The sequence below is a fragment of the Muntiacus reevesi genome, chromosome 5, assembly GCF_963930625.1.
Source record: "Muntiacus reevesi chromosome 5, mMunRee1.1, whole genome shotgun sequence".
In the NCBI taxonomy this organism is placed as follows: Eukaryota; Metazoa; Chordata; class Mammalia; order Artiodactyla; family Cervidae; genus Muntiacus; species Muntiacus reevesi.
The window spans coordinates 121,708,793-121,732,770 of NC_089253.1; the positions used below are offsets into that span (position 1 = coordinate 121,708,793).

The following is a 23,978-nucleotide window of genomic DNA, read 5'->3' on the forward strand; positions in this document are numbered from 1 at the left end:
CCAGTATTCCTGCCTGGGTAATTCCATGGGACAGAGAAGCCTGGTGGTTTACAGCCCATGGAAATGCAAAGAGTATGATACAACTGAGCCACTTTCACTTCACATACATGTATATATGTGTATACACACACACACACGATATTGAAATGCTTCCTCAGTCTTAAAACTACTACAAAAATAGCTAGGAAAAAGCCACTGTCAGTATGCTGCTATTTTTAACTAGGAACTGTATCCTCCAAATACAGAACTAGATAACTGGGCCAGAGCAGAGTTGTCTTTCCGTGACTGTGAATTCCAGGGGTTTGATGAGAGCACGAAATGAAGGCAGACTTTATTGTTTGAACGGGTAGTCCATCTGCATGATCTGTTAATAGTTCAGTGCAAGAGATCCTGAGAGTGCAAACGCAGCTTCCAGTGTTCTTCCTGAGCCTGCTCACAGTCTGGGAGAGACGGCGTTTCTGCCACTGACCACGGCCAGGCTCAGGGGAAAGGGCTCTCCCTGGGGTTGTCTGCAGGCTGCACTTTGACCTCCTCCTCTTGGCCCAGGTTGGTCCAGACATTTCAACAGCTTGACTAATCCTTGTCACTATTCAGCTGCCAGATTCAGTGGCTGCCAGGGTCACTAGCAGCTTCGTACGTACACCTGTTGCCAGCGCTATGTATGAGTCAGGAAGGCTAGAGCTTTCTGGTCTGTCCCACTGGCTAGGATCTCTTTCAAAGGAGAATTCTTTTGAATATGACTTCATCATCCTTCATTCTTCATCTAGCAAGCTTCTCTCCTTACAGAGATGGTACATGGACTCTGAACCCGATGTTCAGAGACTCCAGGTCTGGGTTAACCTGCAGGTTAAAGAGAAAATGGTTCTGATACTCAATACTGTCTCTACTTTTTTATTTTTAATTGTGTTGGGCCAGCAGAGCTACGGGTTTCCCAGCTGGCCCAGTGGTGAAGAATCCACCTGCCAATGCAGGAGACACAGGAGACACTCGTGGTTCTATTCCTGGGTCGGGAAGATCCCCTGGAGGAGGAAATGGCAACCCACTGCAGTATTTCTTGCTTAGAAAATCCCATGGACAGAGGAGCCTGGTGGTCTACAGTTCATGGGGTCTCAAAGAGTCAGACACGATTGAGCATGCATGCGCGGCAGACCTATATTAACAACAAAACACACAGACGGGGTGTTAACTGAAAGGTTTTAAGTGTCATAATCAAATATCATTTACAGAAAAGTTAATCTGCTAGTTAATGGTATGTATTGCCTGGTGATTAGGTACAAACACTAAGAAGCACATATAAAATGGCAACCTACTCCAGTACTCTTGCCTGGGAAATCCCATGAACGGAGGAGCCTGGTAGGCTACAGTTCATGGGGTCGCGAAGAGTCCGACAGGACTGAGTGACTTCACTTTCCCTTTTCACTTTCATGCATTGGAGAAGGAAATGGCAACCCACTCCAGTGTTCTTGCCTGGAGAATCCCAGGGACAGAGGCTGCTGTCTGTGGGGTCGCAAAGAGTCGGACACAACTGAAGCGACTTGGCAGCAGCAGCACATATAAAGGACTGTAATTAGTGCATTTCATGGAGTCAGGCAAACATTTTTGAAGCAAGCTTGGTGGGAGCTGAAGGGACAAGCAGGTAAAGCTCGACTCTGCTCCGATGACTCCTGGGACCAGAGGAGCCTCTTTGGCTAGATCTCTGCCTGCAATGCAGCAGACCCTGGTTCAATTCCTGGGTCAGGAAGATCCCCTGGAGAAGGGAAAGGCTACCCACTCTAGTATCCTGGCCTGGAGAATTCCATAGACTGTACAGTCCATGGGGTCCCAAAGAGTTGGACATGACTGAACAACTTGCACTTTCACTTTTTTTCTCTGCTTTTCCATGAGCATCTCCTCCAGGCCAGGGGCCCCAGGGCAGGGGCACAGCCCTCTCTATCAGCAAAGAGGTGATGAAAAGTCATAAAGAGAAAGTGCGTTGTATACAGACAGTCTCCACAACTTCTGAAGCACTGTACACCATTTAGCTGTAGCTTTGTATTCTTTTAAGGTGAAGATGATGCTGTCAACATCCTGGGCACCATACAGCCATGATAGGAATCTTCCAGGGCTTCATGGGCTCATTTTGATCCACTTCCCTGTTAGTCAGTGTTCATAAGAAATATGTGTTTTCCTTATACCAATGAAGTACCTAGTCTGTACACCAGAATGTGTATTTTAATTAGGGCTGTTTTATTATCTATGTACATTTCTAAAAGGTGTTACAAAAGACGGTTTTTGAAAACCTTAACCAGGTTGAAATAGCTTCACCCTGGGAATACTCTGTTATTTTTCCCGCCCGGTGTGCCTGTGTATAACTCAGGTGACACTTCTTATTTGACTGAGTTTGGTTTGACAGAGCAATCTGGTTCAAATGCTAACTTCAGTGGCTTCATTCTTGCATACTTACTTTAAAAAAAAAAAATTTATTTCTTTGGCTGCACCAGGTCTTAGTTGTGGCACATGGGACTGTCTATCTCTGTTGTGGCACATGGATTCTTTTAGTGGAAGCAAGCGGGATCTAGTTCCCTGTCCAGGGATAGAAGCTGGGCATTGGGAGGATGGAGTCTTAGCCACTGGACAACCCGGGAAGTCCCTTGCCTACCTTCTTACCCCACGTTCAATCCATCTGTAAATCTTGTTGGCTGTACCTTAGTAATGTATCTGGACCTGACCATTCTTAACATCGCCACTGTTAGCACAGTGGTCTAAGTCACAGTATTGTCTACCTGATCCTTATAATAGTCTCTTAACCATTTTAGTAGTTCCAATCCTGCAGTCTGTTCTCCACAGCAGAGCTATTTTCTGCAAACCCAAATGGATTTGGTCACCCCTCCAATGACTCTTCACACCTGCTTTATTTTTGAATGAATCACCATTTGACATAGTATGCATTTATTGGCTTACTGTATTATTATTGCCTTTTCTACAATGTCAAGGCCATGAGATCAGGGACTTTGTGTCTTGGTGACTGCTTTGCTTCTTAGAACAGTGCTTAGCAGATTTACTCATACTTTATTAGCCATTGAAATAAAAGTCTTCTACTGAGATCTTGAATTATTTTCTCTCTAAAAATAAACCTTCCAAATGTTAATTCCATAGGTTTAACATTTCAAGCATTTGAGCTATAATCTACTCATTCTTGGCTCAAATCCGCTGGTTGGGGAGCCAAACCAGTGAACAGGCCAGGAGTAATAAAAGATACTCAGCGAACACTTCTCTATGCCAGGCTCTGGTGCTTACGCATTTCGCTGTATCTCACTGAATTCTAGTGCAGTACCAGTGCTGTCTTTACTGGCTCAGCCGTGTCTGACTCAGCGACCCCAAGGACTGTAGCTCGCCAGGCTCCTCTGTCCATGGGGATTCTCCAGGGAAGAATACTGGAGTGGGTTGCCATGCCCTCCTCCAGGGGATCTTCCCCATCCAGGAATCAAACCGGGGTCTCCTGCATTGCAGGCGGACTCTTTACCAGCTGAGGGAAGCCCTAGAGACAGGTATTATTACTACTGTCCTCTTACAGAGTGTGACTCCAGGAGAGGTGAAATAACTTGTCCTGCCAGGTCGGAGTTAACCTCCCAGGTGGCGCTAGTGGTAAAGAACTCGCCTTTCAATGTAGGCGGCGGTAAGAGACACAGGTTCGATCCCTGGGTGGGGAAGATCTGGTGGAGGCCATGGTTGGCAACCCACTCCAGTATTCTTGCCTGGAGAATCCCATGGACAGAGAGGCCTGGCGGGGTACAGTCCAGAGGGTCCCGAAGAGTCGGACACAACTGAAGAGACAGCACGCTCAGGTACCAGCTGAGATTCAACTCAAGGTGAGGTTGACCCTTGTCCCTGGGTTACCGAAGGAGCCAAGCGGCTGGATTCACAGCATTCCTTTTGTAGTTCCATGTTCTAAGACTCTGGGGTTTAATATATACCTCTCCACCCCCCACCAAATCCTCCCAGGACCAAACCAGGTAGCTCACTTCTTAGAAATGTCCTAAAGGCCACTGTCCTCTAGACTGGGATAAAAAACTCGATAATCCAGAAGAAAGCGACGTACCAATTCCGCTGACCGCTTGCACATTGGGCATTTAAAGTTCTCAAAAGGCAGCCGACCCCCGATTTGGAGGGAAAGTGGCCGGAAAGAGGGGACTAGGGCTGGGCCTGACCCCAGGAAGGCTTCCACAGACCCGCCTGGGCGCCCGCAGGGGTCGTCGGGGCTCAGATGCTGAGGTCTGAGGGTAGCAGCTGAGCAGCGCGATCCCAGCCCGGGTTGGGGCGGGGCTCTAGTGGGCGGGGCCGGCGGCGCGGGGCGGGGCCGTAGCGCGGGGCGGGGCCGGCGCCCGCCCCGCCCCCTCCTCGGGGATGCCGGGATGTTTACACTCCTGACAGCCGCGGCCGGGGGAGGAGGCGCGGGAGTTGTGGGAGGATGGGCCGCCGCTAGGCTCGCGCTCCGGACGCGCCTCGCCGTGCGCAGGGTGGGTGCCCGCGCCTGCAGCGTCCGCCGGAGCGGCGCGGCGGGAGGTGGCCAGCGCTCCGGGCCTCGCAGCCACAGCCCCGGGCCCAGCGGGCCTGTCCGCGGCGCCGCCTGGCCGAGCCGCCCGCCCGCTCCGGGTCCTGCGCGGGCCGGAGGACGCAAAGCTCCCCACTTCTGGTGAGTAGCTGCCGCTAGGGTCTCGGGCGCGCGGGCCGGGGCCCCGCCGGGTGGGGCTGCCCGCGGGAGTCAGGCGGGGAGGGGAGGTCGGCCCGCGCTAGGCGGCCTGGGGACCACGCCGGGGGTGGGGGCGAGGAAGGGAGGCCGGGGCGGGGCGCGCGCTGCCGGGGGGCTTCGGGCCACTCGTGGGCCGTGGGGAGAGCCTTGTGCCCCGCGCGGCTCGGGCGCCCGAGCCCGCCGCCGTAACTAAGAAACTCCGGCAGCCACGGCGGCGGCGCAACAGGTCTGGGTTTAGGGACCAGAGGAACTTGGCGAAGTCCCGCCTCCCGTCGCATGCTCATTGGCTACGCCTCTTATTTATTCCGCGCGGATTGGCTGGGTCCAGTTGTCAGCCATCGGCCACCGCGGGACGGGGCTGAGCGAACTTCCAGGGAGAAGTGGGTGGTGGGAGCTTTGCAGACGGGCTTGGAGGAGTGCGGGAAGGATGACCTATCTTTTGGAGAAGGTGCTTTACTGAGGCTCTGTCAGGACTAGGAGACGTCAGAGACAAGGACTGCGAGGCAAATAGCAAATGGTGGTGGTGCTAATGGTAACAGAAGAGAAATAAAGTCATTGAACATTGAGGCCAAAATCAGAGACGAAACGGAGCTCAAAGGCAAAAAGGAGAAAAAGTGATAAGACTACATTGTCCCCAGACAGTGTCAAGAAGGGAACACAACCTAGAGAAGGATGCTGCAGTGAGATTTAAGAAGCCCTGTTACCTCTTTCCTGTAAACTGTAGGCCTAGGGAGATGATGTTTCAAACAGATGAGTCTTGTTCTTGCCCAGCTGTAGTTAGGGATGGATACTTAAAATAGTTATTTACAGTAAGCTATGTTTCCATACTTGAGCGTTGTTGGTGACGGAATTTAAAGAAACATTGCAGAAACGAAATGATTTTTCCTCTGCTTTGAGGCTACTGATCATAAGGATGCAGTTGAAACAAATACCCAATAGTTTGTAGAGCATTCTGTGCCCGCCATAATTAGAACCACTGTTGATAATTCCTTCTCCAAGGAATTTGCAGTTTCTGGAAGTATGCATACTCCCTTTAGGCTACAACTGCGCGTCTCGCCAGGTTGCGTTACAGAATAAAGTGCAGAATGTGTGCGTGACCATTCTCTAAGGGAGCTTGAGCTCTTGCGGCTGTGGTCGAAGAATGGCTTAGCACTCTCCCTCAAAAAATTTATAGTACCTTTGGGACAGTCTGACTGTGAAAAGGGTGAATAGTTACGAGATACAGTTAACTCTGTAATGCTTGCGGTGACTCCTGGTGAATGGACGCCGAGTATTCTTGGCCGGAACACTTGATGAAGGCCAGTGCACCCAAAACAAGTTAACAGAAGACGTAAGGAATTTCATTTCCAGAGATCCAGTCCACAGCTTGCTTCACTCCTAAAACCGCAGCATCCTCAACTTGGCCCTGGACTGGGTGGGAGCTTGCTGGGGTGGGTGGGTTGGCGGGGGAGAGGTTCGAGCTTTGAAAAACTTTTAAACTGCATGGGGCCGACGGGAGGAGGGCGGCGAAATTAAAAGGCGAAGGTACCCCTAGTGGAAACTGGTCGCTCGCTCTCCAGGGGTCAGGGGCTGCCCGGGACCTTTGCCGGAGGCGCTGGCCTGGGATTCCGCCCTCGCGCGGGAGGTCCCGCCCCCCTGCAGACGGGCGGCCTCCGCAGCCAATGGGCGGCGAGGACGGCGCGGCTCCCGCTGTGGGGGGCGGGCACTTCCTCCGGTGCTCGGGGCTGGCGGGAGGGGGCGGAGCTTTTCTTCAGAGGGGCGGGGCTTGCGCAGTAAACACGCAAGATGAGGGAAAAGTGGGGAGAGTTGTGAGATAAATCCGAAAAGGAGCATGGGGGGAACTGGTCAGTTAAACACATAAAGCGGGGGGGGGGGGGGGGGGTGCGACAGCAGGTCCTGGGGTCCGTCCCCCGCCCGGTGCTCGTCTCCTTTCAAGGTTCAGCTGCACCTTGGGCTCTCCAGTTGGGCTCCCCAGTTGGGCTCCCCAGTTGGTGTGACTGATGTTTGTGGGGGTGGGGGGGCTGTTGTTTGAAATCGTGTGAAAATGCAAACCGAGAACTGTTAAGACTCCAAATCCTTAAGCGCTTTTACAATTAATTTGGGACGCTTTCCACACACATGGTTTGCAGTCCCCAAAGCGAAGACGAACCCCCCGAGTGCAGACTCATTTGCTAATCCGCACTGCTGTTCTGCTGGGGTCCACTGATCCCGATCGCACCTGCTGCCCTCCACGCCTCTCCACCACTCACAGCTTCTCCTGGCTGGACCGTCTCGGGAGCCCTTTTCCAGCCCAGTAAAGCAGTACTTACTGCAAGAATGAGGAAGGCACGCCTGGTATGATGGCTGCGTTCTAGTGGAGGAGGGGAGGCTGGGGGCCTCGGCGTTAAGGTCCCCGAATAATAGGACTCAGTTTTGCAGTTTCACACGACCTGAAGGTGGACTTGAGTATCTCACCTCATACTCCCCTCCCTCTTTGTTTCTGGTGGTTGCAGATGGCAGTTTGAGGCACTGATTTATTGGGAATATTCACGTATTTTCTTCTTGACCGTTGTATATTTACTGAAATGTAGATTTCTTTTTTCACTTAAATAAGTGGTCTGAGATGTCAGTCACTACAGTGAAACTTCTACAGGCTTTTACAATTACAGAGAGATTGTTCCTAGAACCAAAAGCTGTTTTTTCTAGAAATTGTCTGATGTTTTAAAATGTATTCTTCTAGTATTACTAATGGAGTCATCCTTTAAGGGCATCTGGAGGGAACAGAAATGCTTACTTAATGCAATTTTGGAAAAGAAGTTACTTAATTAGATAGTAAGTCCCCAGAATTCCTTTTAGGTTTTGTTTAATTTGATGTTTTTTTTTTTTTTCTTTTTAAATAGGCTTTGGTATTTAAAAAATGTGAAGTGCAGATGCACAAAGTGATACTCTGTCCCCATTCCTAGTTTCACTCAAATTAAAATATTTGTCCCTTCAAATATTTGCTCAAGAGTTATGTGGGAAGGTATTTTAGTATATTATACATGAAATATGGCAACAAAGTTAGTAAAATACTAAGTGTTTTGGAAATGGCATGTATGATTACTGTTTGCTCTGGATTGCCTTATCAGCAGTTATTTTTCAGCATTTTTATAAATATACAGTAAGATGTTTTAAGTGTTTTTTCTTACTTTTTAAAGTTTCAACTTAATTCCTTATCCCTTCAGTTTTAAAGGGAATTTATATAATAGCAATCAAATTTATTGGCAGGGTACAACAGTTGAGAATTTTTAAACTTATACATAGAACTAATGGAGGACCATTCATTCTTAGACTTATAAAACCTCTAGATTGCTGCTTTTCTTTTGGCAATTAAATAGTTTGACTGTCCCTGTGTACTATACATCTTTCGTTATAAGGAAAACAGAGAATGTATTTCATTGTTTTCAGTGAGCAGTGGGAATGAGGAGAACAGATAGGTGGCCTTGAAGCATTTATTCATATTTTCAAGCAGGATAACTTCTTTTTCTAACCTTTGTTAAAGTACCAGCTCTGGCATACTGCTTACATAATGAGCTGATACAACAAGCTGTTTGGCAGTAGCTGTCCAGAGTGTGTTCATCAGAATAGTGTGCAAATGAATGGAACACAAAATTGGTTTTTGATTGGTCTATCGAGTTTTAGAAATGTACATGTTTTCTGTTATTTAGTGGAAACAGCCCTTTCTGTGAATCTTGCCGGTGGTCTTCTATTGATAATCACTGTGAGTCATTGAAGAGACTTTTTCATTCCAGGCTGCTTTTGTATAGAACAGGGGCTTGCAGACTGTCTCAGAAGGGCGAGGGAGTAACTATTTCTGGCTTTGTGAGCCTTGTGGTCTCTGATAGGTACTGCCACTGGATCCATGGACAGACCTGAACAGGTGGGTGTGGCTTTTCCAGTGAAACTTTATAGTCAGGCTGGAGGCCCCCTCCTGCCCTGGAGGGTAACACACAGACCAAAACCTGGACCCGGGAATGGTGTTTGGGCTGGTAGGGATTTTCCAGGGTGGCATTTTAGCCTTTCCTGGTCCTTTGATCCCTGTGACAATCTCTTGATCTTCCCCGATCCTCTCAGAATAATGCTCAGTTATTCATTGCCAGATCTTGTGTGTAATCTCAGAGACCTCGTAACATTTCAATGTCTGTTAGACTTTTAGGGATTTCTGCTGTTCTTTGCCTTGGGGGACCCCCTCACCCATCCTGTGATGTGCCAAGTCTCAGCTTCCTTCTTGATGCTAGGCCCAGATGGACCCTGATGTCAGACATTTATCTTTGCTTGACCAACAGATAACACTTGAAGGAATGTCTTTTGCTGTGTTTCTTTAGCAGTTTTTGTTCTAAGTCTACTGGAATGGCTGCCTTTGCTGCCTTTAGAGAGAATTTCTGGCATGAGTAAGAGTATGCACAGATTTTTGTCTTTTTAGAAAAACTGACTTAATATTTTTTATAAAAGACTTTTTTCCAGTTTTTTTTTTTTTTTTTTAAACTTCTAAAAAGGGCTTGCATTGTAAGGAGAGGCCACCATCTGGGTGTTTGTGGCCTGGGGTGTGCTTGGAGGTTGCCTAACTCGTTGGTGTTCAGTAGAGTCAGCCGCCACTGACCTGGGTGTAGATACTGGGAAGAGCTTGAATGCAATGGAAAAGGCAACAGGTAGGCGCTTACACACGATTTCCCAGCCCAGCTCGAGTAGGTTCCGGGTGGGCAGAAATAGTGACCCCTCAGGGTGGGGCCTGGGGCTTCGGGGCTAACTGCCACCAGCTGCCACAAGCCTCTCCTCTTTCTGTGACCTCGCTGCACAAATAGCATTTTCTGTGTTTACCGTGATGTGAAAAAGACTGAGGCCCAGGTTTCTCTTCTCCACTGTGACCTGGGCTGAGCTACTCGATTTGTTCAGACCGTAGTTTTCCCAGCTCAGGTCCCATCATTGCTTGGAGGAGTAAGTGACAGCATCTCTTTAGGAGCAGGGCAGGAGGCTCCGCACTGTTAATTTCCTTTCACCTTTGTTCTCTAAGGACGTTTGGTGGTGGGAGACCCGTGTCTTCCCTGTTCCTTCTGCCGGGAGACCTTGGTGCCTCCCCTCTCCCGGCCCAGCCTTATCGGAACAGGCTCCTTCCGGCTCTGCTGCCATTTCTGTCTTCTCTGCCTTAGTTCTTCTTCCCTTTTGCCCTGTGATGTTCATATTTATAATTTAATTGTTCCCAATAGGAGTTAATTTTTTACTGTATTTTTGGGAGAGGGGGCAGTAATCCTTAGTTCCTCAGGTAGGGAGAAACCACAAGGGGCTTGGGAGTTATATTTTGGACAAAAAAAAAAAAAAAATGAGAGCTGCAAAAAGATACTTAAATACTGATTGAAAAATGGAAAAAGTTAGAATATTCTTTCTCGTATATTTCTACTGTGCTTCCAATTCTTTTTTTTTTTTAATTGTTGTTTTTCTCATACTCTCGTGTTTACCTGGAAAATTAACTCTAGTTTCTTTCTGATCATAACCATAACAAAGCCACATATCACCTATTATATTATTATTGGGAAAACTCAACATGTAGACATGTTTATGAAAAACTGTCATACCTCTGAAATGTAAGGAGTTTTTACTCTTCCGTTGCTTCTCTGTCTAACTCCTGGGCCCTATAATAAAATAATGTGATACGTTTGCATACTGTCATAAAGATACCCAGAACTGGACAGTAGGTAATTTATTTCAGGCAAATAGCACGTCCTTATTTTAAATAATCATGTTTAGGCATGTTCTGCTACTTAACAAATACAAGTAAATTGAAGGACATTGTACAAAGAGAATGCTTCCTGGTGGATTGTTTTATAGCAATAAATTGATGTTTCATCCTCAATTTCATATGGTCACCTATAGATTCACTTCTTTTGATTTTTTTTAATAGTCTTTGATATTAAGACATGTTTAGAAGAGCATGGTGGTAGGGAAAGTATTCAGTGAAAATGGCATTTTTTAAAACATTTTTTGTGTGCATCTGAGAGCTTTAGTGAAGTTTCTCCAATTAATAAGTATTTTAATGGCTGAATGGCATACTGTTTTCAACGTCACTTTATCGTCTTGAACCCTGGAGTGTTCAGGGTATCAGCCATCAGTGATGAGCTGTATTTTATTAGGTGGTTCTCCCACTGGTCTTGTCATCATTCTGATCTCTCTGTCTCTCTCGTCGCAAGGCATTTATTACAGTGTGCTCAGTGGTATTTGGTGCGAGGGTGGGAGGGAGTCTGAGCTTCTGGCAGAGTTTCCCAGCACCCAGCCCCGAGGGAGTGGCCGCTGCCTCTTCTGTGAGCAGCAAGCCTGGGGCTGGGACTGCCCTCCCGGGGTCCCAGGGACAGACCTGGCTGCTGGGGTCCAGGCTGGGGTGCTCCAGGCTTTGGCACTCAGCACCTCATGTGTTAGTTTCCTAGGGTGGCCCCAACGAGTTAACCGCAAACTGGATGGCTGCAGACAGCAGAGGTTTACACGCGCCGTTCTGAAGGTTCTGAAGGTCGGAAGTCGGGTTGTCCACCGGGCCGTGCTCCCGGGACCGCGGGCCCCGTGCCTCTCAGCCCGCGTGTTGGTGGCCCTTCTGGACCCTGCATGCTGGGCAGCCATCCCCGTCTCTGCCCTGCCACTCGGCCGCCTTCCTGTGTCTCCTCCTCTCCTCAAAAGGACGCCAGGCTTACTGGATTAGGGCTGTCCGATGGCTTCATCTTTGCTTCTGATCTCTTATGCTTAAAATTTAACAAACATGATCTGAAAGCTTGTTTTTTTCCTTCCAGTTTCTTGACCACACCAAAGGTTTTTAGATTTCTGGTCTTTCTGTTCTGAACAGAGTATCTTAAGGCTGTACAGGGATGGTACTGTGTCAGTACCAGAGGGATGCAGGCGCCCAGGTCATGCTGTACGGATGTCCTCTGCAGCCTGTATCTTACAGCTGCCCCAGAACAGCTGTTCCAGAATCAGGTTTCCACTCACCCCTCTTTTGTGGTTTCCCTTCGGAGGCCTTAAGTACGTAATTCACTGAATCAGATACTTTCAGAGCTGGAAGAAACTTAAAAATCGTCTAAACTGACCTTTTCATTTAATGTGAGAATAAAGTGAAGCCCACGGATGTGAATTTGCTAACCCACATTCCTCCGCATCCCACCGCATCCCCTAGTAGCCCACACTGCCCCTCGTGCCTCTGTGAGGTTCTGGGTGGTAGGCATGGTGTGTTGTTTTTCACTTCTGTTGAGTTAGCAGTCCTGTGTTCCTCAGGCAACAAGAAGAAATGCCATATGGTCTTTTTAGAAAAGATTTGCTAATTTAAAGCATTATTTGTTTATGCTGGGAGTCCGGGCCTGCTGCTCCCATCATTCCACTCCGGGGGTGGGCACTTCTTGGGGCAGTTTATGTTTAAGAATCAGCCCCTCCTAGCAACCACAGCCAGCCTCGCAGCTCAGCTGCTGGCCAGGTAGTATCAACATCACTGTTAATCATCAGTGAAAATAAATGAGGTAAGTACATATAACTCTAGAGATTTCCCTGTAGCTCAAACGGTAAAGAATGTGCCTGCGAGGCAGGAGACCAGGGTTCCATCCCTGGATTGGGAAGTTCCTCTGGAGGGGGGAATGGCAATCCATCCACTCTGGTATTCTTGCCTGGAGAATCCCATGGACAGAGGAGCCTGGCGGGCTATAGTCCATGGGGTCACAAAGAGTCAGACACGACTGAGCGACTAACACACACACACACACACACGCACACCCCTACCTCTCTGCACCCGCGTGTGCGCGCGCGCGCACACACACGCACGCACGCGCGCGCACACACACACACACACACACACACACACACACACCCTGCATGAGAAGTGAGCAATAACCGAAGCGAGAATTCGGCTCAGACCGGTGGACGGGCACAGGACCCTGCGTGTCGGTTTTAGTTCTGTCCTGACCCAGCGACCCCTGGGGGCCGCACTGCTTTGCTGGTCTCACCATCAGGGGCACGCGCAGGCTGCCTTCTTAGTGTGAACGCTCACCGCTGCCCCCGCCCCGGGATGGTTTGCTCTGCTTCAGGCCACAGCCCTGGGCCCCAGCAGAGGCTTGGCTCCACCCGCCCCACTGCAGCCCGCGCTCGCCCCGGGGCTTGGCCACACCAGGCTTTCCTGTCTCTCGGATCTGGCCGAGCTGGCCCGCATTCAGGAAAAGTGCGATGACTCACCTGTTCCTCTTTCCATGACCGTCCAATTTCCATCGATAACGTGGCTGACTGCCGTCCCTGCTCACTCCCTCCTCCTCCCTCAGCGCAGCCTTTGCGTGTGAGCCATGTTCTTCACCTGAGCGAGTCTGCGTGGTCATTTTTAAAAAGGTACTTATTTGTTTGGGCCACACCACATGGCATGTGGGATCCTGGTTCCCTGACCAGGGATTGAACCCACGCCCCTGGCGCTGGAGGCACGGAGTCCCAACCACTGGACCACCAGGGAAGTTCCTCTCTCAGTGGTTTTTTTGTTTATCTTTTTCTTTAATTTGGAGTTTATCAATAAATCCAGGTCCCTTTCCCCACCATTTCTACCCCCCCACCTTAAAATATATATATACACATGTATATGTGTGTGTGCGTATCGTAAATAATACCAGAAGAGGCAGCTTGACGCAGTAGGTTTTGAAGTCCTGGGCTGAGTCCGGTTCGCTTTAGTTTGCTTTGAGAAGGCAGGCACAGAGTCTCGGGGTGAGCCGGTTAAAACGCACAGGCCGTGGCCTAGGAGCCTGGCTGCAGAGGGAGAGTCGGGAGTGTGGCTGACGGTTCGGTTAGTGGGAAGGCGCCTGGGCTGCAGAGATGCGCTCAGGGTGCCAGCGCGCCCTGACCCCCCGGGCGTGGTGCCAGGCGGGCACGCTGCCGTCCGAGGCCTCTTCTGTCCACACGGTGGGCTGTCAGCCTTGGAATGTCAGTGTTTCCAGAGTCAGCCCTGGACACCAGTTTTTCTTCATTGTGAACTCTGGGGGGGTATTTGCATATGCATTTCGAGACAGTCGGAAAGAGGATCCAATTGGCTGCCCAGCCCTTGACGTTAAACTTCGTTTCGGCCGAGGTAAGCTTTCTCTGGACTTGGAAGGCACACCCGCTGCAGGCCTGGCCGTGGACCGTTCGCTCTCCGCAGATCTGCCGCAGCGGTAAGGGTGAGTCGGGGCTTCTGTCCACTCTGGGACCCTCCTTTCTCCAGTTGCTCCCCTTCACTGTTCGGCCCACTTTCCCCCCGGGTCCCACCGCTTCACAGGTTGAAGACAGAGATTTGAGGGTATGGGTAAGTAGCTCAAAGTGAGTAGACAGATCATCTAAACACAGGTCTATCTTTGTGCCCGAAAACACTCTCGGTTTTGATGAATTGCAGGAGATGGGAGACAGGCGTGAGCAGTAGTTTGTTTTATCTCGGTTGGCTCTCTTGTGTCTCCAGTCAGGACCCTGACTTACCTTTCCAGATTCGCTTCTTTATTCTCCCCTAAATGTTAGTCCCATCTGACAACTCAACTCCTCATGTTTTGGTGACTTCTGTATCCTTTCCTCTTTGTTTTATGATTTTCTCACTGTTTTTAATGCCTGGTGTTTTTTTTTTTTTTTTTTAATACTTCAGTTGTTAAAGCTCATTGGTTAAAAATCGTCTTTATCCTTTAAGGCTGTGCTCACATGTTATACAAAAAGCACAAAGGCCTCTTCCTTCTTCTCTAGGCCTTCGGTGGCGCTTGTCTCAGCGTCCTTCCTGGAGCACATGCTTCTGGAAGGTGTGAATCACGCCCTGTGCACATCTGTGTTCCCTGCAGGGCCTGGGACCTTTCTTGTCGGGCCCACCCGTTCAGGGAAGGCAGGTCACGGCGCCCCGGTGCCCGTGTGAGGCGAAGGCCCGGGCAGATCCCTGCAGCGGCGGAGGCCCTGGGGGTCCCAGAGGGCTGAGCGGTGGACCTCAGGCCCCAAGGGGGCAGGGCAGACCCAGGGTCTCGGGTGAGGGGGGTTTACCCTGTGAAAGGGCGAAGGTCTGACCTCCAGGTGCTCACTGTCAGCCGGGGGTCCAGGCCTGGTGTCTGAACGCTGTCTGCATTGTAAGTTTTGCAAGATCTCAGAGTGGGGTGAGGTGAGAGCAGGACTGGGAGAAACTGGAGCTCGCCAGGCAGGAAGTTGGTGGGAACGGGAGGGGTGTGGAGTCAGGACAGAGACTGGCTGGGCGGTGAGGTATGGATTAGAGGCTCGGCAGCCAGGAACAAAGAAACAACGGCCAGGAACAAAGAAACAACAGCGGGACAGTAAACCAGGACGTGGAGTCAGATGGAACTGATTTGAGTCTGATTTGCTGAGATGTTCTCTCAGTACCCTTCTGTTTCCCTTCCTTACGGGCTGGCCCATTCCTAGTTCAAAGGGAGCAACTTGGCTTTTCTGTAAAAGGGAAAGGGACCTCTCTGTCCATGGAAGGCGCTTATGTATACATTTGCTGAATTAATTCCATTATGATGTTCTAATGATCCCCTCGTGGGGAAAATGTTGAACTAAGTTAATGAGAAAAATCACTAGCTTAATACTTGAAATTATTCTCTTCTTAGGAATACTTTGTGTTGTGCTTAGTCTGACTCTTTGCAACCTTTTGCAACTCTTTGGACTGTAGCCCGCCAGGCTCCCCTGTCCATGGGGTTCTCCAGGCAAGAATACTGGCGTGGGTTGCTATTTCCTCCTTCAGGGGATCTGCCTGACCCAGGGATCAAACCTGGATCTCCTGTGTCTCCTCCACTGCAGGCAGATTCTTTACCTGCTGCTGAGCCATCAGGGAATACCCTTCGAATTGATGGAAAATTATCATTTGATTAATGGTCATCAGATGCTGACATAGTAAAAACTTGTTCCACTTCCACACAGATACATTTTATTTAGTATCTTCATATTTTTCATTGCTAAAAGTTTAAGAGGACACTCAAAATGTCAATAAATATTTCAAAAAACATTTAAGATATTTATAAAACGCCAGGCCACATGGACTAGTGGTACATTGTATATTCATGAACTCTGGAAGAAGCATGTAGGAAATCAACCTGGGAAAGCACCCGGAGATCGTGTAGCAGAGGCCTTGAATACTGCTCGGCAGGCCGACCCTTCCCTCTCCTGTGATTTGATGCTGAAGCGCTGCCTGTACTAGTGTTTTCAGGTTCTGTTTTTAGTGGCAGTGAAAGCTGTGGTGCTTTGGTACCGCTTTATTTGGTTCTTAGTTAATGGCAGGTCAGGAACTAGCGTCAGAATAGAGTCAAGGTGGTTGTAAAGGGAACCTCAGATACATTTGTTAAAAAAAATCTCCTAAGCTTGGTTTGGCTTATGAAATGTTTGAAGAAGTTTAGTTTATATTTGAAAATCCAGACTTCAGTGATACTATAGTATACTTTAAAGTTACCAAGAAAAAGTAAAAGTACCAAGAAGAGAGGCTCTTTCTTTTTTCTTTTTGAAAAACAGATTCCCCTTTAGTAGCCTCTTTCCCCCTTTTAAAATTTAGCATTGCATTAGATTTATTTGTTTATCTGTCTACCCGTTGATTCATTCAAGACCTCCCCATTTCTAGGTAGGTTTTTCCCCTCATTTCAAGTGTTGCAATTACTGTCACAAGAATACCTTCCGCTCCCTTAGTCTCCTGTGTGTGTGTGTTGATTAGTAGTGTTTGACTCTTTGCAACCCCATGGACTGCAGCCCCCCAGGCCCCTCCGTCCATGGGATTCTCCAGGCAAGAGCCCTGGAGTGGGTTGCCATTTCCTTCTGCAAAAGGAACTGTAGAAAGACAGAAAGTGAAGTCTCAGTCGTGTGCAGCTCTTTGCAGCCCTGGGGACTGCAGGCCCCCGGCCCCTCCGTCCATGGGGCTCTCCAGGCAAGAGCCCTGGAGTGGGTGCTGTGCCGTCCTCCACTAGTCTGGCCACACGGCCGGGCGTCGGTGCCTGCTCCGCCGTGGCCCGGCTCTCGTCCTCCTGCCCCGCGGCGCTGGCCTCGCGGTCCCCACGCCCCTGCTCTGCTCGGTCGGCTCCCACACGTTCCTCTGGACTGTCCTTCGCGGCGTCTTGGTGAGGCTGGCCTGGCCCGCCGCCTGCCCTGTCAGCTCTGGTCCCCTGCCCCGGCGTCGGGTGGAATGCTGGTTTCCCGATGTTGTGAAGTCTCTGTGCCTCCCCCTCGAATAACCTGAGGGGTCGCAGTTGCCTCCCTCTTTGTGCATTTCGTGTTCTCAGCAGCGGTCGTAGACACGGTGGCTGTGCTCACAGTGGCCGAAAGAGTTGGGGAAGATCAGAAGTAGGAGAACCGGGTGTCCTGGGAGGCCCTCCGTCTGCGCGCGGCTCTGGGGGCATCGTTTACCTCCAGCTCCAGCACTTTGTTCTCGGCCTCCTTGTCCCCCATCTCTGAGTAGCTGCGACTCTTCCTTGAAATGGGGTGAAATAAAGCAGTGAGAGACTTCACTTTCTTGCAGGTTCTTAGGACAGTTTATTTGTGCCATGGTGTATGCTTCCTTGTTGAAGGCAGGGGAGTGGATGCCTTTGATTGTAAAGGGCTTTATTCATGTCTGCGTTTATTGGAACACCTAGTTTTTGCGGTTGTGGCTCTGCCCTCCTTCATACACGGGAGGGTGATCACGGGGTTATAGGAGGGACAGACGGTCTCACGCGGCGTCGGAGGCATCTCGCAGCTCTGCGCACAGCGCCCTTGCCGCCGTCTTCTCGGGCCCTCGTGGTGCGGAGCTGACCACCCACGGCGGGCACCTTCACATCAGAATGAGTGTCAGAGAGGTGTGAGTTCCTCCAGTTGGCTGGGGAAGGGAGAGTTGAAATGCTCTCCTTTCAAGGGAGAGGAAGCAGAGGTTTTGCCTAGTTTGGGGTAGAGTTCTCATCGTGCCTGACGGCCGAGAACCAGGGAGAAGAGATAGCACCCAGATCAGCGTCGAGCTGCGAGTCTGCTGTCTGCACCGGGCACAGGACGGCTTCCCCAGTTTTATCTCCTGCTCACAGCGACCTGAGTTCAGGATAAACCCGGCCTCCGTGCCGCCCTAGCTTGGCTGCCTGGGGGACTCCTGGTGACACTCTATGGGGACAGCTGGTCACAGCGGCTTGAAGCCTGCAGAGGGGTCTGGTGAGGGTGCAGCTCTGGGCTCACTGGTGTGGAGAGGGGACTGGGGGAGCCTCTCTGGGAGGGCATGGCCGCGGCTCTTCACCTTTGCTGGTGTACAAGGGCTGCTGCTGCTGCTAAGTCGCTCCAGTCGTGTCCGACTCTGTGCGACCCCATTGTCGGCAGCCCACCAGGCTCCCGCCCCTGGGATTCTCCAGGCAAGAACCCTGGAGTGGGTTGCCATTTCCTTCTCCAGCACTTGAAAGTGAAAAGTGAAAGTGAAGTCGCTCAGTCTTGTCCGACTCTTCGAGACCCCATGGACTGCAGCCCACCAGCCTCCTCCATCCATGGGATTTCCCAGGCAAGAGGACTGGAGTGGGTTGCATTGCCTTCTCCGGTGTACAAGGGTAGTTTCACTGAAAGGTAGGTCAGTACTCCATGAATCCTGGGAGAAATGAAGAGTTAGCTTGTGTGTTACTGCCTGACTTGAGCTATAAGTACAGCATGTAAGGTATTTTCTTGTGAAGACCCAAATAATGCTGTTTCCATCCTTAACATACCTGTGCTTTTTTTAAAAAAAAATTTCTTTGGAGGCTAATTACTTTACAATATTGTGGTGGTTTTTGCGATGCATTGACATGAATCAGCCACGGGTGCACATTTGTCCCCCATCCTGAACACCCCCCACCTCCCTCCCCATCCCATCCCTCTGGGCTGTCCCAGAGCTTTGACTTTGGGTGTCCTGCTTCTTGAATTGGACTTGTACTGGTCATCTGTTTTACATATAGTAATAACCTGTGCTTTTAAGGCCTCTTTGCTGTCTGCCATCTTGCTAAAATTTTTTTTATCATTTCTTTAGTCAGAGAAATGGATTTCTGCGGAGTCAGAAGGTTTCTGAAAACAAAACTTAAGTAGCTATCAATTATATAGTTCCATTTTGAGTGTACGCCTGTCATCACTATTAATCAGATTTTCAAACTTTTATGAGTCCTTTATGTTTAGGTCTCGGTAGCTTCCTCAGCATCACGTGTTTGTTATTCCTGCTGTTAATTTTAAATAGTCATCTTTACTCTTTGGATAGTATCTTCCTAAAGTCATGGTGTCACATGACACGTGTGCCAGAGAAAGTAGATTTGTTTCTGCTGAATGCAGAAGTTTGGTGTGATTGTGGTCTGGGTGCAGAAGAGCAGGAGGGGGCTGCTGGGTGCGGGGCAGGGGGCTGCAGCATGGGGGGCGGTGAGGAGGGCCGCAGGGCAGGGCGGGAGGGCAGCGTAGCAGGAGCCACAGGGCTTGGCAGAGTTTGCTGAGGATGTCTGCCCAGCCGCCGCCTCCCAGAATTCCTTCAAAGCCTGGTTGGGTTCTGTGACATCAAGAAGAACGTGAGCGTGTAGTATTGCACTGTGTCCATGGACCACGTCCTCTTTATCCATTCACCTGCCCACGGACGTCCGGGTAGCTTGCGTGCCGCGGCTATTGTGAATAGTGCTGCGGTGATCACTGGGGTGCACGTGTCTTTTTGAATTACAGCTTTGTCTGGATATAACCAGAATATGCCCTTTGCCCATCCTGCTCTTCAGGTTGTCCTTTTCTTATAAATTTGCAGGAGTTTTATTTTTATGTATTCTGGGTATTAATTGTTTGCCTACTCTATAGTAACTGTTTTTTCTTTGCTTATGGTGCCCTTTTCAGTGATCAGATTTAGTTTCTCAGAAGGTAAACTTTAAAATATACAATTTAACCATGATTTACTTGATAAGTAAGTCCATCAAGAAATCTTATTAAAAGCTAGGACAGTTCTGTGTAACTGTGGTGTCAGTGGCTTTTCCTGCCTGCTTTTCTCCCTCTTTTCTTAATTTTCTGTTGATTTTAATTGACTGTCAAAGTCTGCGCACGGTAAATAGGAGGTCAGGTGACCCAGAGGTCTGATTATTCTTCCTCTTTTTCTGAGGGGCGAGGGTGGGCAGGAAGGGGGCGAGGCAGCAGTTCTCACGGACACGGAGGGACACGTTTGCTGTTTTGCTGGATACTGACCGTGTCCGTCTCTCCTGGTTTTCCGCTAGGTTTATTCTGTTATGACTGACGCAGGTCTAGGGAGTGTGGCGGGCCTGGGTGGAGAAGCTTCCTGGCGGGGATGTGGGGAGACCTGGGTGGGCAGCCTGGCTTCTCCAGCGCTGCTCTCCCGGCCTGGTGTTGAGGAGCAGCAGAGGAAGGGGGTGATAAGAAGTCTTTTAAAACCACTTTCTAGTTTACTGTAAACTAGTCTGGAAAGAAAGGAGGACGTTGCAAGTTCAGTAACAGTATATAGAACTGTGTCTGTCGTAGTGGACATGTGCCAAGCAAATGAAGAAGCAGCCGTTAATAAGCTTTTTTTTTTTCATAACAAGGATAAAATGTAAAAGCATGAGTTAATTCAGGAAGATCTATTGAATTTTTCCTTTATTTAAATGAGAAGTGTTTTTCATTTTTTTGTAATGATTTTTTGGTTAGGGAGTGCTTGTTACAGGCAAAAGATTGTTAGAACAGATGACCTTACAATACATAATTCATACTCATTAAAGTACTTCCGAGTCCTCGCTTGTATTCCATGGGGCCTTATCAGCTTTGTTATGATAGAATTCAGCACTATGAATTATTTAGTATTCTATTATAGTATACTATTCAAAAGCAGATGATCATGTGAATTTGAACTTGTTAGGTCCCGATTGTTAGACCTGTGTTCCATGTAACTTCTTGTTTTCTAAATTTGGTTATTTAACAAGTGTGTTTATAGGACTTTCCTATGTACTGGAGGTGAAAAAAAAAAAGGAAGCAATCAATTCTGCTCTTAAATAGGAGTTACTAATATTGTTATTGGACCTGGAGGTATTGGACCCCAGATGCTTAGATGACTGCTTCATTAAAATGCCCAGGGACAGGTTACTTAGAGGGGTGTTTTTTAAAGGGTCACCTGAGTATGAAGCAGGGTCGCCAGGCAGGTTAGTTGGGAAGCGAGTTTCAGCCAGGATGGCCCTGTGTCGGAGGCACACAGGCGTCAAAGAGCCTAGGGTTTGGAAGAAGTGACGATGGTTCCTTAAGGCCAGAGAGGAGGATGTACAGGCGAGCCAGTAAGGAGCACGGCTGAGAAGAGAGCTTCGTTCCTCAAAGGGTTTTAGGCAGGATTGTGACATATCTATGTTTTCGTTTTAGATTGATCATGACGGTGGGTGTGCAGAGTAGGAATTACATTACCCAAGAACACTTCATAGATTATAATAGTCGCAAGGGGTTGGGAGAAGCCGAGGGAGGTCTGGGAGGTAGGCTGAAGGGGCGGTGGGGACTCGCAGAGGTGAGGGAGTTGAAGGTCTGGTGTGGCCTGGGAACTGTGTGACCTTCCCTGAGAAGGGGATGCAGGGTAGGAAGGATCCGAGGGGGTTGGGATCGTGGGCGTTTCTGCTTTGGCTCATCAGGCAGAGAGATGGACCGTAGGGTGGGAAATGAGATTCCAGAGCTACTAGTTCATAAATCATCAGTATGTAGGAGGCAGGTTCTGTGCCAGCTGAAAATGCATCCGTATTGATTTAAATAATCAAGGGACTTGCCATTAAAGGAGACCTGAGCAAGCAAATCAGCAGAATTGCTCATTGATCATACAGCAAAAGATGTATTTTGCGTGGAAATGAAATAATCTCCTTATCACGCCCTTTATGGTGGTGACTCAGGTTGCTAGCTTGATTTATTTCAGGCAGATACTAGATTAAGTAGTAGTAAATACAGTAGCCAATAATTGGTAAAAGTAAGTCCCTGGAACTTGGATCTTCATCCAAGAAATTGGAAGGAATCAATATGTTCTCTTTAGTATCACAAAATACTGGAAGTAATGGACCAACTACTGCAGAGAACAAAACACAGTTTTGTGGCTAAAACAATGTATATACAGCCAAATTATTATTCACATGTGGTGAAAAGGGAGTGATGGTTTTCAAGGATTAGAGAAAATGTGTTGCATGTGTGCCCTTTAGGAAAAAAAATACTTAGAGATGTACTATAGGAGTAAAATAAACAACAACAACAAAAAAACCTCAGCTTGGGAAGGAGCCATCTTTGTACCAAAGCACGGGGAATGAGCATGGGAGCAAATGACATGTGAAAGCAAGACTGAACAGGAGTCGTTCAGGATTCGAAGCAGTAAGGATGCCGGGGATCACTTAGACGGGCTCTGGCCACAGAACCTGTGGTCTGAGAGTCTGGGGACGGGGTGAGCACTAGGGGGAGAGCAACGGCATTGTCAGTCTTTGGCCGCCCTGGGTTGGATCGTGTGTCACAAGATGGATTTCATTTTTCCCTTGATGGTCAGCCAGAAACTGGTTAATGGAGAACTTAGAAAACCTTGAAAGTCACCAAGAGCAGAATTTAAAATAGAGTGGGATATATGTTTGTTTTCTTGGGGTGCCCTGGTGGCTTGGACTTTAAAGAATCTGCCTGCAGTGCAGGAGACCTGGGTTCCATCCTCCGTTGGGAAGATCCCCTGGAGGAGGGCGTGGCAACCCACTCCAGTATTCTTGCTTGAAGAAACCCATGGACAGAGAAGCCTGGTGGGCTGCAGTCTGTGGGGTTGCAAACAGTTGTAGGTGACTGAGCAACACACACACACGGGCAAGTTTGTTTTCTTAGTAGTTGGATAGGGTTAAGGCAATCAGGCATGTTCCCACGGGGCAAGAGATGGAGGAAAAGAAACAATAAGGCTACAAAGACAAATATCAGTAAACCAATTTACATTAAATGTATTTAATATATTAAATGTATTAAGCATGTTTTAAAAGATGAACTCAACATAAAAAATAATCCTTAACTGCGTCCTGTTTTCAGAAGATACTTTAGAGCAAAGAAACCTAGACAGGTTAAAAGTTGGTCAAGATTTACAAGGAAAATGCAACAGAAAGACAGAAGGTTAACAGTGAGAACTCCAAAGTAGAATTGAGTGAAGAAGAGAAGCACCAAGGACAATAAGGGACAGGTTTTCAAAGCTGACTCACTATAGTAATTAGCCGACCGTAACTGAAGAATGGAAGTTATGCAAGTTGCCGTCACAGCAGACTTTTAGGCCCCATTTTTATATGTGTTTCATAAAATTAAATGAATGGGAATGTTTCTATTCATGCTCTTGAATTAGTATATTTTTAATACCAAAAATTGGACCAAAGGAGAACATTTAGATAAAATATCAACCAAACTGTGTTCTACAGATGACCAGAGTTCTCCAAGATATTAATAGAAGTTCTATGGAAGAAATTAGTGCCTAGACAATCTAGAAAAATCTGTGTAGGGTACCATCTTAGAGAGTCACAGTGCACTCTTTAGCATATTAGGGTCTCCAGGAAGTTGAGCCCAGTATTAGTTTAGCCTAGTATTTTGTAGACACTTTTATGATCCATCTCCTCTCTCTCTCAACTTAAGGGGATCTGGTGTTTTAAAGAACAGTTTGGAAGACACTGATGAATACCGGTGTACACTCCAATAAAATGAAGACTTAGGAACAGTCGAAGAGTCTTTGATTAATCACAGAAGGTTTATCTGATCAAGAAAGGCTTATCTGAGCATAGGAAGATGGCCTGATAGGAAAGATCGAGTTATATGATTCATTACCTCGTTTGGTTCAGTAAGAAAACCTGTCTGATAAGCTTGCTAGAGTAGAAAAGCATATAATGTCATTTAGTACCTAACCCCCCTTTTTTTTACATTAAAAAAAAAAGCCTCTTAGAAAATTGGGGATCTCGTTTGATATGGAATGTGGTCATTATCATAATTTGTTGCAATTTCATAGAAGTTCATCCTTATTGTTTCTTATCTGCTATATTTTAAGCTCTTTGAGAGAAGGAAACTTAATTTTTACATTTTTTGTCACCCATTCTAATATAGAACCTTGTATTTTATGCATTCTATAGCAGTTTGTCAAATGAGAACATTATTTGGAAGTGTATCCTTATGTAAATTTTAGATTAAAATGGATTATAGTAAAAATGATTTTTCTTTATGTAAAATCTTTTTAAAGTGTGAAATATACAATTTCTTAAAACTGATACAGACATTTTTCAGGATGGGCCCCCATGTTTGCTTTATTCATATGTCCAGCACACCTTGACTATCTGAGGTGGATTTAAATCTTATCTAA

General features: G+C 48.1%; 1 protein-coding gene across 2 annotated transcripts in view; it reads left to right on the top strand.

Annotated features, from left to right (window-relative positions):
- Positions 1-4,377: 4,377 nt before the first annotated feature.
- Positions 4,378-23,978, top strand: part of NEK7 (NIMA related kinase 7) — a 139,120-nt gene continuing 119,519 nt past the window's right edge. The window contains exon 1 of one of the 2 annotated variants that reach the window (XM_065936324.1): positions 4,378-4,672. The gene's annotated coding sequence lies outside the window, so the exon portion shown is untranslated. Of the gene's footprint in view, positions 4,673-13,834; positions 13,900-23,978 lie in introns of those variants that run through there. The other variant, XM_065936325.1, reaches the window with a different exon arrangement.